This window comes from Silurus aristotelis, assembly GCF_946808225.1.
Source record: "Silurus aristotelis genome assembly, chromosome: 19".
NCBI lineage: Eukaryota > Metazoa > Chordata > Actinopteri > Siluriformes > Siluridae > Silurus > Silurus aristotelis.
The window spans coordinates 22,963,492-22,977,662 of NC_139592.1; the positions used below are offsets into that span (position 1 = coordinate 22,963,492).

The following is a 14,171-nucleotide window of genomic DNA, read 5'->3' on the forward strand; positions in this document are numbered from 1 at the left end:
AATTCTTTCTATACGTAATGAGCTAAGCGTTTGTTCAGGGTCAGTTCTGTGTTCTCCACGCTCAGTGATTTTTGTGCTTCAGTGCCTTTTGTTTACCGTTAATTATTTTTATAGAATGTGATTCTTTCAGAATAAACAGGAGCAACGCTATGTAATCCTCCAAATCACTTATAGAGTTATTCTACCAGTTATTTACCTAGTGTGTGTGTGTGTGTGTGTGTGTGTGTGTGTGTGAGAGACTCCTTATTATTACCTTTTGTTGCATACCATCATGTTGCGACTGTTATGTCTTTATGACAGATGCTTACGTTTGTACCAAGTGTGACCTTCAACAATGTTTTTGTACATCGTGCACTGATTTGTAACACAATATTAGAGGTCGACCGATAGTGGATTGTACTGATAAAGAGGTTGGATCGTTCTTGCCGATAATTATTGATCAACAAACAAACATAATTCATGACACTCCATGTAAAATAATACTAAACTTCATTACAAACATAAAACATAAAAAAGTAGTGAATCATATGCTAAATGAAATAAATATGAATATATTAATTATTAGTAAAGTATTAGTAAATTATAAATAAGAAATGTGTTCTCCGTGCAGTACGCAGTCTCATGTGTAAAAACATCAATGATTCGCCTCTAGTCTCCACTCTACTAATGTCAATTGTATGACAATTTCCAAAAGTCGGAAAAACTATCGGTATGGGTTTTTGCCGATCAAATATTTGTTCCAGCAATCAACCATTGGTGGCAATTAATCGGCAAAACCGATTAATTAGTCTATTTATGCATCCTCAATTTCATTAAACTTTCGATATCTTTCCTCGACGTCCTGGTGTCTGTGTGACTGATTTTCCCGAATCCATATTGGAAAGACGGAACAAAAACGAGTGCGATGAGACTCTTGAAAACTAACATGACCAATAATGAAATAATAAAGGTGTAAAGCCAAAGCTCTACACAGACAGTTTTTTTAACCGAGCTCTAAACTAAACCAGATAGCAAACAAACCTAAGGTATCAATTTGCTCTGATTCAGACTCGACAAACACACTAATAGGTGTGAAAGTGCCCTTAAAACCAGGTATTAAACCAGGCTTTAGTGGTCAGTACAAAAGAACAGAAGAGGTCCAGACAGCATGGTGAATACTTCAATGAATAATCCTTATATAAAACCCTCCTAAATTATTATTCTCCCAATTAAACTAAACACATGTGAGTATAAAACTCGATGTCATGCTGCAACGAACATGCATCGTCTAAACTCAGTCTTACTCCAATTGTAGAGATGTTCCACTTTTTATCTTTATACCGGGGTGTAAAAACGATCAGATCAATGGTTTTTAAACAAATTTACTTTCAAACAATTGTGTTCCTCCAACAGTTTGGAGAAAAACCACATATAGTCAAAAAAAGTCTGAATACTAAAGTCTGAGTTTTAGTATATGTAAAAAACTCCAGAACAATGCTTTGATTAGTTTTAAATAAAACAAATCTTTAATCTTCTTATAACCAAAAATTAGCAAACACTTACACTTAAACATGCAGCTTCCGTCTCATTATTTTGTAATCATGCAAATGAATCTGAAAGAAGATAATTATATGTTATAAACATTCCTGCCTGGGGATTTTGTGCAAAAAAACAAAACATAAACTAAAGGATACAGTTCTCCAGAAATGATCTTCTCCAGATGTTTTTCCATATTCTACTGGCTTAACATGCAGGTAGTCCATATAGGTATATAACCTAAAAAATCTCAGGAAATGGGTTGCCAAATCCCAATCATTTATCCCCAGAATACATTTGCACTACTTATTCACAAAGTGAGCTTCTAATTTACTTTTGTGGGTGTGGCCTTTAAAGAACAGCAGTGGATAAATTTGTAATATCGAAGTTTAACTAATGAACACTTTATGTCCCAAACCTCATTATATGAATAATCACATAATTATTTTATTCCGAGATTGTCCAGTCTCCAGATCTTGTATTATTGGTCGAGGTCACAAATTTTAAGCCATTTGTGACCTCGACCTGGCAACCTACAAACCAACCCTTAATTTCTTATCTTGAAGTCTTGACTCCCACCGCCCCCCCAAAGGGTCTCCCGGATTTTGCAACCCAAATGTTGACAGGTATGATCACATCGCGCACCCAAGGATCGATCCGAGGAATCACCTAAGCAATCAAGAGATTGGTCTCTACATTGTGATCCACCCACTTTTAGAAAATCTTGCTTAAACATCAAGCTGTTTAAACTATCGCTAGCACAAATTTCGTTTCAGGCTAGAGATCAAACATCCTGCTACGTAGCTGTCAGTCAGCTTCCTGGAAGATCCGATCACAAGGAATTTACCAAGATCCAAAAGCGCTAAGAGCAATTACTCCCTCGAAAACCACAGCATGATGGACTTAAGTGTACCACAGCTCATTAATACACAGCGGACTACGACGGCAAATATAAGCAGCAAAAGCAAAGCGCACCATCTGCCGTGCCGCTTTAGACAGATCCCTATCTCTCCCTGGAGGAGCCTAAAAATCTCCACATGAACGTAGCTGACTTTAAAAAGTCATTAAGACAAGTCGGAGGCCTGTGTTTAACTAAGCAAATGTGAAGGGAGGGGGCAAATGAGCATTTGGCGGTGCTGTAAATTGCTTACCCTTGCAGAGAGAGTCCACTTACAGCTCATAACCTCCTGTTAATAACACACTGCCATGACATAACTAGTAGGTACTTGCAGCATTTTACATTTTAACTACAAAGCTATCAGGAAATGATACGGTTTAACGCGGATCTGCTCCTGAATCGGTCCAAATTTAGTCACATTTGCGGCTGCAGCTCCACCAAACCCTAGTGTACATTTACAGGATTTGACAAACAGCCTTTTCCAGAGTGACTTACAACTGAGCAGGTGAGTGTTAAGGGCCTTGCTCAAGGGCCCAGCAGTGGCAGGTTGGTGGTGGTGAACTTATGACTTTCTGATCCACAGTTAGAGAATCAGTTCCCTTAGTGTCTTAATCCAGGTGCACATTGTGTGATTCTGGCCATGATTTGGTCTTCTGAGACAAATATAAAAAATTCAAAAGGATTCCTATAGTTCCAGGCAGCGGTTGGGATAATTTTTTAGCGGTCGGAAGATTTCAGACTCTTTCCTGCAGTATGACTTCTCCTACGACGACCGTCGAACCAAGAACCGAGAGGAGCGTGGACCCTGATAACGCAATTACACCTGTGGGAAAATGTGGAAACGAGTCAGGAGGACAGTAGTGTAAGAAGAGAAACTTAGAGTTATGGAGGGAAGAAGAATGTTTGTATGACGTTTTTATTATTAAGGCATGTCATGAACCAAATGAACGCTACAGATTGGTTTTGTTTGCTGCTAGCTACCGTTAGCGAGAGAACGCGGTTCTGAAAGTGTCACTGCTTGATGACGTAAAATTTAAAGCACAATTACACAAATCCCGTTCTGCTCCCTAATACTGAGACTTGTATCGATCATGCCATTCTTCCACAACTCTTACTCCTGCACATGGCCTTGATCAGACTTCAAATAGTTTTAATAATTGTTCGGCTGCCATGCAGATGCAGTCAGATGTGATCCCTTCAGCCTCGGCATGGAAAACGAGCCGTCAGATTCAGAGAATATATGTTTGCCAAATTTCAGTTGCTAAACAACAATCCATCAATCACTGTTTTAGGGGAGGGGCTTACCAATGGGTCACCTGGACAAACCGACATAACCGTAGATTCTCCATCATAAGTTTTGTGCACTGGATGATTTTTTTTCTTTTTACAATGGACATTGTCTCGAAGCAGCTTAACAGAATGCAAAGAATAATAGAACAACAATTTAAATAAGTAAAGTATATGTATTTATCCCTGATGAGCAGCCTGGGGTGACTGTGGAAAGGAAAAACTCCCTTAGATGGTACGAAGAAGAAACCTTGAGAGGAACCAAAGTCAAAGTGGAACCCATCCTCATTTGGGTGACACCAAGAGTGTGATTCTAAATCAATGTAACATTACAAGTACCGGAGAGTGAGAAATATCACAATCACAGGAGTGTGTGATTATGAGTAATGTCTCTCTAAAGTCCAAAATCTTCATGAGGTGGAATCCTAGAGCTCTAGATGGATCGGGATCCTCGCAAGTCTGCATCTTCTAATTTTGGATTAGACCGTAATTATTTTTTGTAACTACTTGCATTATACAATGAATGGATTTTGGATTTTCCCGTCCAGCTTTTTTAGAACACAGTAAGTGATCACACACAGGTTATAACCAACATTCTATCTGAGTAGATTTGATCAAAAAAAATAATAAATCAACCTTAATCCGATACCCAGGTGTTATTTTAGCTCGAGATCAGTCTCAGTTCTTTGCAATCGGATCCGTATCAGACTGAGCTGACAAATAGAACCGTCATGATTAGCACATGGTTTCAAATCCTTTCCAACTGAAGGATTAACGAAGTCAGGAAGCCATAAAATTCATTTCAGGGAAAAGGCTCTTGACATGCCAGAGGCGACCGGATGTCATTTCAAAGCCTGTTTAAAATGCTGAACACACTCCGCACAGAGCGCTACGGCTGCGAGTTCAGTCGAACATCATGACACCAAACTGAGACAGAACGCAGAAAAGCTTCGCCATTCGTTCAGGATTATTTGGTGAAAATACAAAGTGGCGAACGAGACACTTTGATGTGTCCCCTCAAACCATGCAGTAGCGTCTACAACTGGGTACAAAAACGCCAACAAAGAACAGAGAAACACATCAGCTGCTGCTAGTGGTGTAAACAACTGGGGTATATTTACACCAAATCACAGGAAGGAGTCAAAATAAAATCTGTGGGGACTTAAAATATTAGGAAGGTGTTCATTCGTTAGGGTACCAGTATGCTAGGACACGCCCCTTTTTTTCATACCGAGAGATTTCGGGTCATGGTGGTGAGAATGATTGAATGAGAAAACTCTATTTACACCTCATTTGCATGATTGTGTTACCTGCCGTTTGTTGTTGCATCCCACATGATGTTCGAATCATTTATTTCAGGAGTTCTCAAGTCGATGTCTGCATTATTATACTATATACTTAGCAGTATCCAAGTGCATCTACTGGTATTTAATTTGGAGAATAGAATGGGAATATCATCGCATGGACATCTATATTCAAAAGTGATATGGCATGACTTGGCAAGGCAAACAACAAAGTGGAGAAACTACTCAGAATAGGAGAAACCACAATCTGGCAAGCAGGGTGGGTGCGGAAGTGAGATCATGTGGACGATCATTATGCACAAGTTACCGAATGGTTTTGACATTTTCGGGGGTCTAGCTCATTGAAGATCTTTTCTGATCTCTCATCGTCTTCCAGCGAATTTCTTCCGCTCTTGAAGCGCGTGTGCCGCTTTGAAACACCTCGAACGACCCGTTGCAGCGTCGCCATATTTCACACTTATGTTATATTAAACGTCAGTTTGTTCTTACAACTGAGATGCTATGGAGTTGGGGGCCTTGCTCAGGGGCCCAGCTTGGTGTGGCTGGGATTTAAACTCACAACTTCTGGATCCAAAGCCAGGTGTTTAATCACTAAGCTACTATCTCCACGTGGTAAAAACAAAAAACAGGTGAACACTACGGGGTAATCAGCCAGTGAGAGAACAAGAGGCGCAGGACCAAAGCCAAAACCAAAAAAAGGCACTAAACGAGTACAACAGAATGTAATGCCTGTAAATTTGTGAACTGTGATTTAAGAATAGAACATTTTGTATACGAGGGCTGGGGTAATTAGAAATGCTGCTTGAAATGAAATTAACCCTTTAAAACCATTTGACGTATACCCCTGGCTTTAAAGGCAATCTGGGAATCATGGCCCAAAATCAAAGGCTATGCAATAATCATATCCAGTCCTCCCTGCTGTTCTCTCTTTATCCCTCCTATTAAACTTGGAAGAACCTTCACAAGGAGCACTACATCGCTCTGTTTCAAGAGATGTTGCACTATTAAATAAATCTTTATAATCACAGTTTCTCAAAACAAGAGATCCAAACCAACAGGATTCTGGGGATTTTGGATACAGGTGCCACCCAACATCAAAGCCTCAGGCAAGCAGAAAATCTATGGAGAGCTGAAAAACCATTATATGCTACAGAGGAACCTAAACTTTTAATTAGAATGCATTTGTATGCAACTTCTTCTCCAGCTTTAATTTGCAGGTCAGGTGGGAGATCTCAACAAGTAAATAAAGGAAAGATGGAAATCACTTCTTACTTCTATCTGATCCACACATCGTTCATTGAACAAAAGCGGTGAAGTTCCACAACTCTGGCATGCATAAGCCGCCCTCGATAAGTTCCTACAGCTCCTCCTCAATTATTTCCGCAAGTAAATAAATTTGCATCTCAGAAAAGAAATATCAATCAGCATACTGCAGGTTTTTATCAATTCCCAGTAAATGAGACACTTGACAACCTGGATCAACATCAACTCAGGGTCAGTCATCATCTGTCCTGCAGTTGAGACCTTTCAGAACCAGCTAAGGATCATGCTGAGCCACTTAACTGGAGTTATGAGTGTCATGAACTGCTAGTGGCCTCAAGGACAAGATGGCATAAGCAGGAGTCATGCTCATTTATCACACCATGTAATAACAACTATCTGTCTCAGCAACACTGAAATAAAGGTTATGAAGACAGCTGGCTGTCGATGGAGGCGACGCACTCTGCAGTGATACATCATATCGTGATACCTTAATTTAGTGATGTTTTGATGGTGTATAAATCGCTCTGGAGGTTTCAGATTCGTCATTAGTGAAAAGGTTAAATTATAGCTTTGATACAGTGGCCTTCTCTGTCAGGCCCTCTGAAGGAGGCCTACCTTCTGCCTCTGTAGAAAGCATGAACCTTCTGCTAATGAGGAAGGCGTGGCCTTAATGACTTTATCCTTATGATTTAAGAAGGTGTAGACTCCATGACTTTATCTTAGTGAATAAGGTGTGGCCCTTATGACTTTCTCTTTTTAAAGAAGGTGTGGCCTTTATTCTATTGAGGGAGGCATAGCCTCCATTACTTTTTCCTATTAGAAAAGGCGTGGCCTCCATTACCTTCCTCTAGAGAAGAAGGTCTGGCTAGCATGACTATATCCTATTGAAGAAGGCGTGGCTCTCATGACTTTATCCTAGTGATGATGGTGTGGTCTTTGTAACTTTCTCCTAGTGAGGGAGGTCTGGACCTCTCAATACCTGTCTGTTTTATTAAAGAGGTGTGGCCTTGGTCTGTCAATCTAAAAAAAAGTAGGTGTGGCTTTAATACCGGAAAAAGTACAGAAAGAGGTGTGTCCTTGTAAACTGTTTGCCCCAGTGATAAAGCTGAGCCCTAGTAAAGGAGGTACCCTGTTTATCTCCAGCTGGTGGTGTTTTCACAAAACCGAATCATATTACAACTAAATTGTCTCAATTTTATTATATTCATTTGTCGGTGTCCCAAAACATATTTTCATCCCCAAATTCAATTCACTGATCACAAATCAAAAGGTTCAGCATTTCACATAGGAGAAACAGACACCGTTTTCCATTTCAAACTACAGATCTGGTAAATCTGAAACTTCCCCGGAGTTATTAATACTTCGCCTGTGGCGTGAAATCTACAGAGAGCTCGGAGAGACGTGGTGCCGCGTTGGCTGTGTTGCTGCTGTGGCTCGGTCCTGCTCCTCGGTCTCAGAGGAGCCTTGAAGAGCGTTAGCGGCTCTGCCTCCACACACACACACACGCGCCTGTTCACAGCAGGGAATCCAAGGAGGGGGACGACAAAGAGTGTGAAAAAGTTATGTTACGTGTCCCCACAGAGTGATGACTCGAGGTGTTGTGTTGTCTGTTTGTGTGTGTGTGTGTGTTTGTGTGTGTGTGTGTGTGTGTGTGTGTGTGTGTGTGTGTGCACAGGATGTGTGAGGAGTGGTGGTTTATGGGTAAGAAAGTGTTGCACTGGGAGGGAAATGCTGAAACTTTGTGCTTGTCATTGCAGGTTTTCTGCACGATTGTTCTCTACAGCGTGATTCCATGCTCCAGGTCTGAAAACAGCACAAGCAGAATTATTTTTAACAAATGTGAGATTTTTTTCGTGCATTTATTCTTTTTTTTTTTTTACCCTCAACTCATCAGCCAACTGTTCATTCTTACAATTGAGTGAGGACATTAATGCTTGGCCACATTTTGAGCTGCAAGATGGGTCTATAATAAGTGCTGATAAAGGGCTTAACGCTTGCACAATAGAGCAAAACATGTAAATCATTAGCATAATTAACTGACCATTTGCATAAATAACGGATAATCTGCATAATTAACAAATCATTAGTTTAATTAACAGCACCGGTGCAGTCATCTGATATTCCCCGATTTTTCTACAAATGCGGTCACTGTAATCGCCTGTAATTCATTCGTGTAATAAATAAAACTACCAATTAACAGTGAACTCAAGAAAAAGACCAGAGCACTGAGGAATTCTGAAAAGCAATCATGAAATGAGTCTCCAGTGTGGCAAGTTGCAAATCTTTTTAAGGGATAAACTGTTTATAACCTCTACATTTTAGCAGCTATAAAGTCGGAATGTAGATGTTTATGGCCTATAAGTTTGTTCCTTATAAGTTTATCCTTAAAGAGCGAGCCAGTGGTGAAGGAAAAACTCCTTAATACTCCACGAGGAAGAAACCTTGAGAGGAACCAGACTTAAAAGGGAGCCTCATTATCAACCTCAACATCGAATGTCCATCATTACAGTTCCATCATTGTTGAGTTGTTCAGTGATGAACGCTTGAATGCAGAACTGTTTATGGAAACTGTGGTCCTAAACACATTGACTCTTGATAATTACAGTACAAATCTATCCTTAAAGTTCTCGATTTGTGAAGTAAAGCACATTTATTCCCCATCTGCTGTACAGTCGTAACTTTCACTCTTCTGGGAAGATGTTCCACCAGATTTTAGTAAAGGACCTGCTAAGGACTGATGTAGGTGAGGTGAGGAGGCCTGGGGTGCAGTCAGCATTCACAATCATCAAACCCACTAGGGTTGGAGATCTATAGCAGGAGATCTTCCACACACTTCCAACCCATATAAAGAAGATCTTCATGGAGCTTCTTGGAACATGTTTGGGTCTCCTAGCCCAAGTGAACTAGGAGGCCGCACCCAAAGACGTCCAATGTATGTAATTGTTCACTTGAACTAGGAGACCCAAACCTGTCCATGCAAGGAAAACTTACAGTAAGGGAAAAAGCTGACTAGAGAATAATCCACGCTAATCACAATAATTATAAATGTACCAGAACTAAGTAGGAGGCCTGTGTAGCTTGTCGTGTACTCTGTTATCAAATGCCTTCAAAAGGTGAGTAAAAAAAAAAAAAAAGCACAAGGCTGACATTAGTCATGGAAATGTGCACCTTTGAAGTCCTCTGTTGATTAAAGCAGCATCTTCCTGCCTAATGACTAGAACACGTAGGGTAGAGAAATGGAAATTTTCAACGCGCCACAGCCTTTGATGATATTCCTGGGCAGAAGTGCTCACACACACAAGTGCTGCGTCCTTCATTAGTCACCGAGCCAAGCAGGCTTTTTATCATCTCGCTGTGAAGAAAAAAAAAATTACCTTTGACAAAAAAAAATAAAATAAAATTACCTTTGGCAAGTGTCTCTCTTTAGTCGTAAATTAGCTTTCTGTAAAAGCATCAACTGCTTTTCAAAGGCGCAATTCACCACCACTTCAGGTTCAGCTTCGACTTGAGAACATCAACACTGGGTTCCATTAGAGCCTGGATCATCATGTTTACTCTCAGCTTTACAATGAAATGGTGTGTATCAGAGCGGTGACAATGTAGACGCTGAATTATGTAGATAGGGAGGCATTTACGCGCCCAATAAAAACATGCTGCGCTCTTAGTTGGGAATAATCAACAATGAATAAGCCACTAGAGGAGAAGAGACACTACACCCATTCTAAAGTCGATCATTTTCCAATATTTTTCCTTGTTAACTACAGAATGTTTGCAGCCCTGTCATAAATGCTTCATTTCATTTTCTCCATAGGATTAAGTGTTAAATTAATGATCTATTAATACTATCATTAACAAAATATACACTAAAAATACACCAACCAATACACAAGTACACCCATAAATACACCAGTACCTCAAAGAATACACCAGTAAACCAAAAACACACTAGTATATACAAAAACTACACCAGTACACCAGAAAAAAACACCAAAAAATACATGAGTACACAAGAAATACACCAAAGAAATATACTAGTACACAGAACATATACACCACTACATCAAAAAATACAAGAGAACACAAAAAATACACTAAAGAATAAACCAGTACACCAAAAATACACCACTACACCAAAACATACACCACTACACCAATATTATTTACCAGTACACAATAAAATACACTACAGAATAAACCAGTACACCAAACATACACCAGTACACCAAAATTATACACCAGTACACTAAGCAATACACTAAAGAATAAACCAGTACACCAAAAATACACCACTTCACCAAAATTATACACCAGTACACTAAGAAATACATGAAAAAATACAGCAGTACTCCAAGAAATACACAAGTACATCAAAAATAAAGCAGGACAAGATGAATTACAAGTAATTTCTCATTACAAGATGATTACACTTTAGATAAACTATTATTTAGGCTGTTTTCAGGGGTTCAGATGATCTTTTTCACAGTCTTCTTATTTTTCAGAAGCAGAAGTGGTGTGAGGGATTGTGTTGGTCACGTCACTGTTAGTGTGTAGTGTGTGGTTTGGGATACAGCCTTTATATATCCCTAAGAAAAGCATGTTATTTGCTATAGAAATGATAGAAACTTTAAAGTGCCTTCAGCGCTCATACGCCGCTTCACACTCGTAACGTCACCGAGCCACTTGTGTACAGAGACTTTCGTTTCCACTCTCGGTGGAGAAAAAGTCATGGAGCTGAGCGTGGTGCTTATCAAAGCCAAGCCTCATGCTGCCTGTGGACCACGTGGTCTTTCTCACAGTTAACGAGCGAGTTATGTGCTGCCCTCAGCGCAGAGCCCAGACCCACCAAGAGGAGGTCATTAGAGGTGAATTAACAGTTTGGTGAACGATTCTTTGATCCAGCTTTTGATCTAAAGTTGAAAATGGGGCAGATTCTTTTTTCCTTTTTAAAGGGCATCGCTAACATGTTATTCAGCAGCAGCACAGAGAGACACCAATTAGCCATTTAGCACACGATTACCTTCTTACCAGAGTTCTTCTGGCAATTGAGTTGAAATTCATCTATCTCTCTATCTTTCTATCTGCTGACTAGCATGTTACATATCTGTTTGCTACGGTTAAAGGCCATGCTAGCATAATTACTTTTTCCACGGTTCTTCAATTTATTCTCCCTTCCAGTCTGACTATCTCTATACACACACACACACACACACACACACACACACACACACACACACACACACACACACACACTTATGCAAAATCACTTCACTGTTCTATTAGTAAATATCTCCTGATCCCATTAGCAAACAAGCCCCTGCTGTACCCTGAGAGTGCCGAGGCACATCAATAGTGTGTGCTGCTTTTGTTTTTCAATCTCTCTCTCTCTCTCTCTCTCTCTCTCTCTCTCTCTCATTCCTGTGTATATGCTCCAGTAATCCCAATGGACCACCAGTGTAAAGCCCTGAATGTTTACAATTCATCTCCTTCAGGCCCCTGACCAGCATGACGGACATTTTATATCACAACAATGTGCACTATCTCTCCATTAAGGCCTTTTCTCAGCTAATAACACGAACAATTAAGTTATATTGGTTTCGACACATTTGTCAGCGAGGATTAGTGCAGCGTGGAGCATTTACATATTATTTACTCTCTCGCCATTACTTGTGTAGTAACCAGCGGATGGCCATCAGGGTCAGCAAGGCCTTCTCTGACAACCAGGCCTTCTTCTTCTTCTTCTTCTTCTTCTTCTTCCCCTAAACACTCTCACAATCACTGACTTATGTTTATATCTTCATCCATGAATATGTATTAAATTATTCCTAATTGTCCATTCTCTTCATTTCATAGCTTTTCTTTCGGGCATCTGTAGAAAACTGCACAAGCTCAAAAATATTCATGTGGATTTAATAGCTGCTGTTTCATTCCACAATGACTTTCAGTGGAGAAGAAATAGTTTTGTTCACAGATACACTTACAAGGAGATTTACAGGATGGACTTTTCAAGAACAACTGGACCTCGTGAGGAAAAGTCGCCAAAACAGTTCCAAACAGTCAAGCTTTTTCGTGCACTCTTTATACCATGCGTAGGATTTTCATAAAAACACACTTTGCCTTCATTACAAATCCGCAGGAAAACCTGAGGTGAGGTGAAGAGGTGAATATCGCTGTTAGAAATGATGTGTGTGGAGGTGCAGTTGTGGCACCAGTGAAAGGAGACGTGTCAAATTGTGTTCTTTGGGTTTCTTGCTTTAGTGATGACATTCCCTGTTCTCTGTTCTACTGCACTTCTCTATAACACTGATTTTTATAGCCACGGTGTCATAATGATTGTACTAAGAGGTGGATTGATTGAGGGAAGACTGTATGTGAATTCTTTAGAAATCGATGCTAATATTTATATTTGTCTGTATCTGTATTTGGATTTAGACTCAAAATGGGTGTGGCCATTTTATTTTAGTTCCTAATATATAATCAAGCAGAGTAAAACTGAACAGGCTGTAACTCAGGATAAATTCAGTGTTATACAGTGTTCATGAACAGGCCTTTTGGTGTATGAGCTTCGTTTCCATTTGCTCGCTTACGCCTGCATTAAAAACAAAGCGTGCCCATTGTCATTTCAGGAAACATAAAGCCTTTTATAAAAGACCGGAATTGGAGACTCCTTCTATAAATATGAAATAGTCCCGTTACAGAAATGTTATATGTTATAGATTATTAATAACAACTTGCCTGCTTGTGTGTATAAGAATCATCTATTTATTTATGGACTGTGTAATCAATTTCTTCCTTTATGAATTCCGGCCCTGCCGTTATATTTCATTAAGATTTCCAATTGAATCCCAAGCGATCACTTATGTGGAAAGCATTGGCAGGCGTGAATGGATTACATGCTTTAATGAGCCTTCTTCCAGGAAGAATAACAGTTTTACGCTAAAGATGAATCTGGCCAAGCCCGAACAGTCCATTTCTTTTCTATTCTTTTTTTTTTGGCAGCTAACGTTAAGGCACTGAACAAACTCGACTCGACTCGTGTGTTTTTTCATTAGCACTCGTACCCTGAACAGCACGGTATGTGTCTTTCCTCAGGGCGTGACATAAAAACACACAGTCCTCCTCATCTCCACCTCTAATACGTTGTTCCGGTCACAGTACAGACAGAACGGCGAGCGGATGCGATATCCCCGGCTCCAAGCCGTCGTCTTCCTGGCCGTGATTCAATTTTATGATTTAATCCCACAACCAATCAGCTGCCATTCAGGGGAAGGTTCATGGAAACAAAGCAAAACAAGAACATGAGAATGAGCTGATAAAATTACAGGTTTCTCTTATTTTTTTTTATGTTTTTTTTACATGAAATGAGTAAAAGAAATAAATAATCTATATTTCACTTCACCTCATAAACTACACTACAGAACCCAGAAGATTGCTATGTGCTCCTATTTAAACATCCCATTCCACATTAGTCTTAATAAGCTCCACTCTTCTGGGAAGATGTTCCACTAGATTTTGTGGAGATCCATTCAGGTACACGGGATGTGAGGAGGCCTGGGATGCAGTCAGTGTTCACACTCCACAGCAATCATTTTTTTTATTGCTATCATTTTCAATCGCTGACAAATAAATAATTCAGATACGTGAGGAACCTGAGGAACATGTGAGGAACCTGAGGAAAATGTGAGGAACCTGAGACGTCATCTTAGTTCCAGAATGACCCTGAAACCTCGGCGAATAAGTGAAGAAACATCTTCAAGGTTATGACACAAGCTCATCTACAACCCCCAGGTGTTTCTACACATTACTGAGAGTGCAAATCTTCCCAGATGCCATATACATAAATCATGTACAGTCCATAAATAACCAAACCGGATGCTCCATTTGATTATAATTGTTTACTGTGATGT

At 39.8% G+C, this 14,171-nt stretch overlaps 1 protein-coding gene across 9 annotated transcripts in view; it reads right to left on the bottom strand.

Moving 5' to 3' along the window:
* Positions 1-14,171, bottom strand: part of dlgap4a (discs, large homolog-associated protein 4a) — a 90,299-nt gene that overhangs the window by 30,885 nt on the left and 45,243 nt on the right. The window contains exon 2 of one of the 9 annotated variants that reach the window (XM_083521354.1): positions 13,326-13,517. The exons of the other annotated variants lie outside the window; for them this stretch is intronic. The gene's annotated coding sequence lies outside the window, so the exon portion shown is untranslated. The remainder of the gene's footprint in view (positions 1-13,325; positions 13,518-14,171) is intronic. 9 annotated transcript variants of the gene reach the window in all.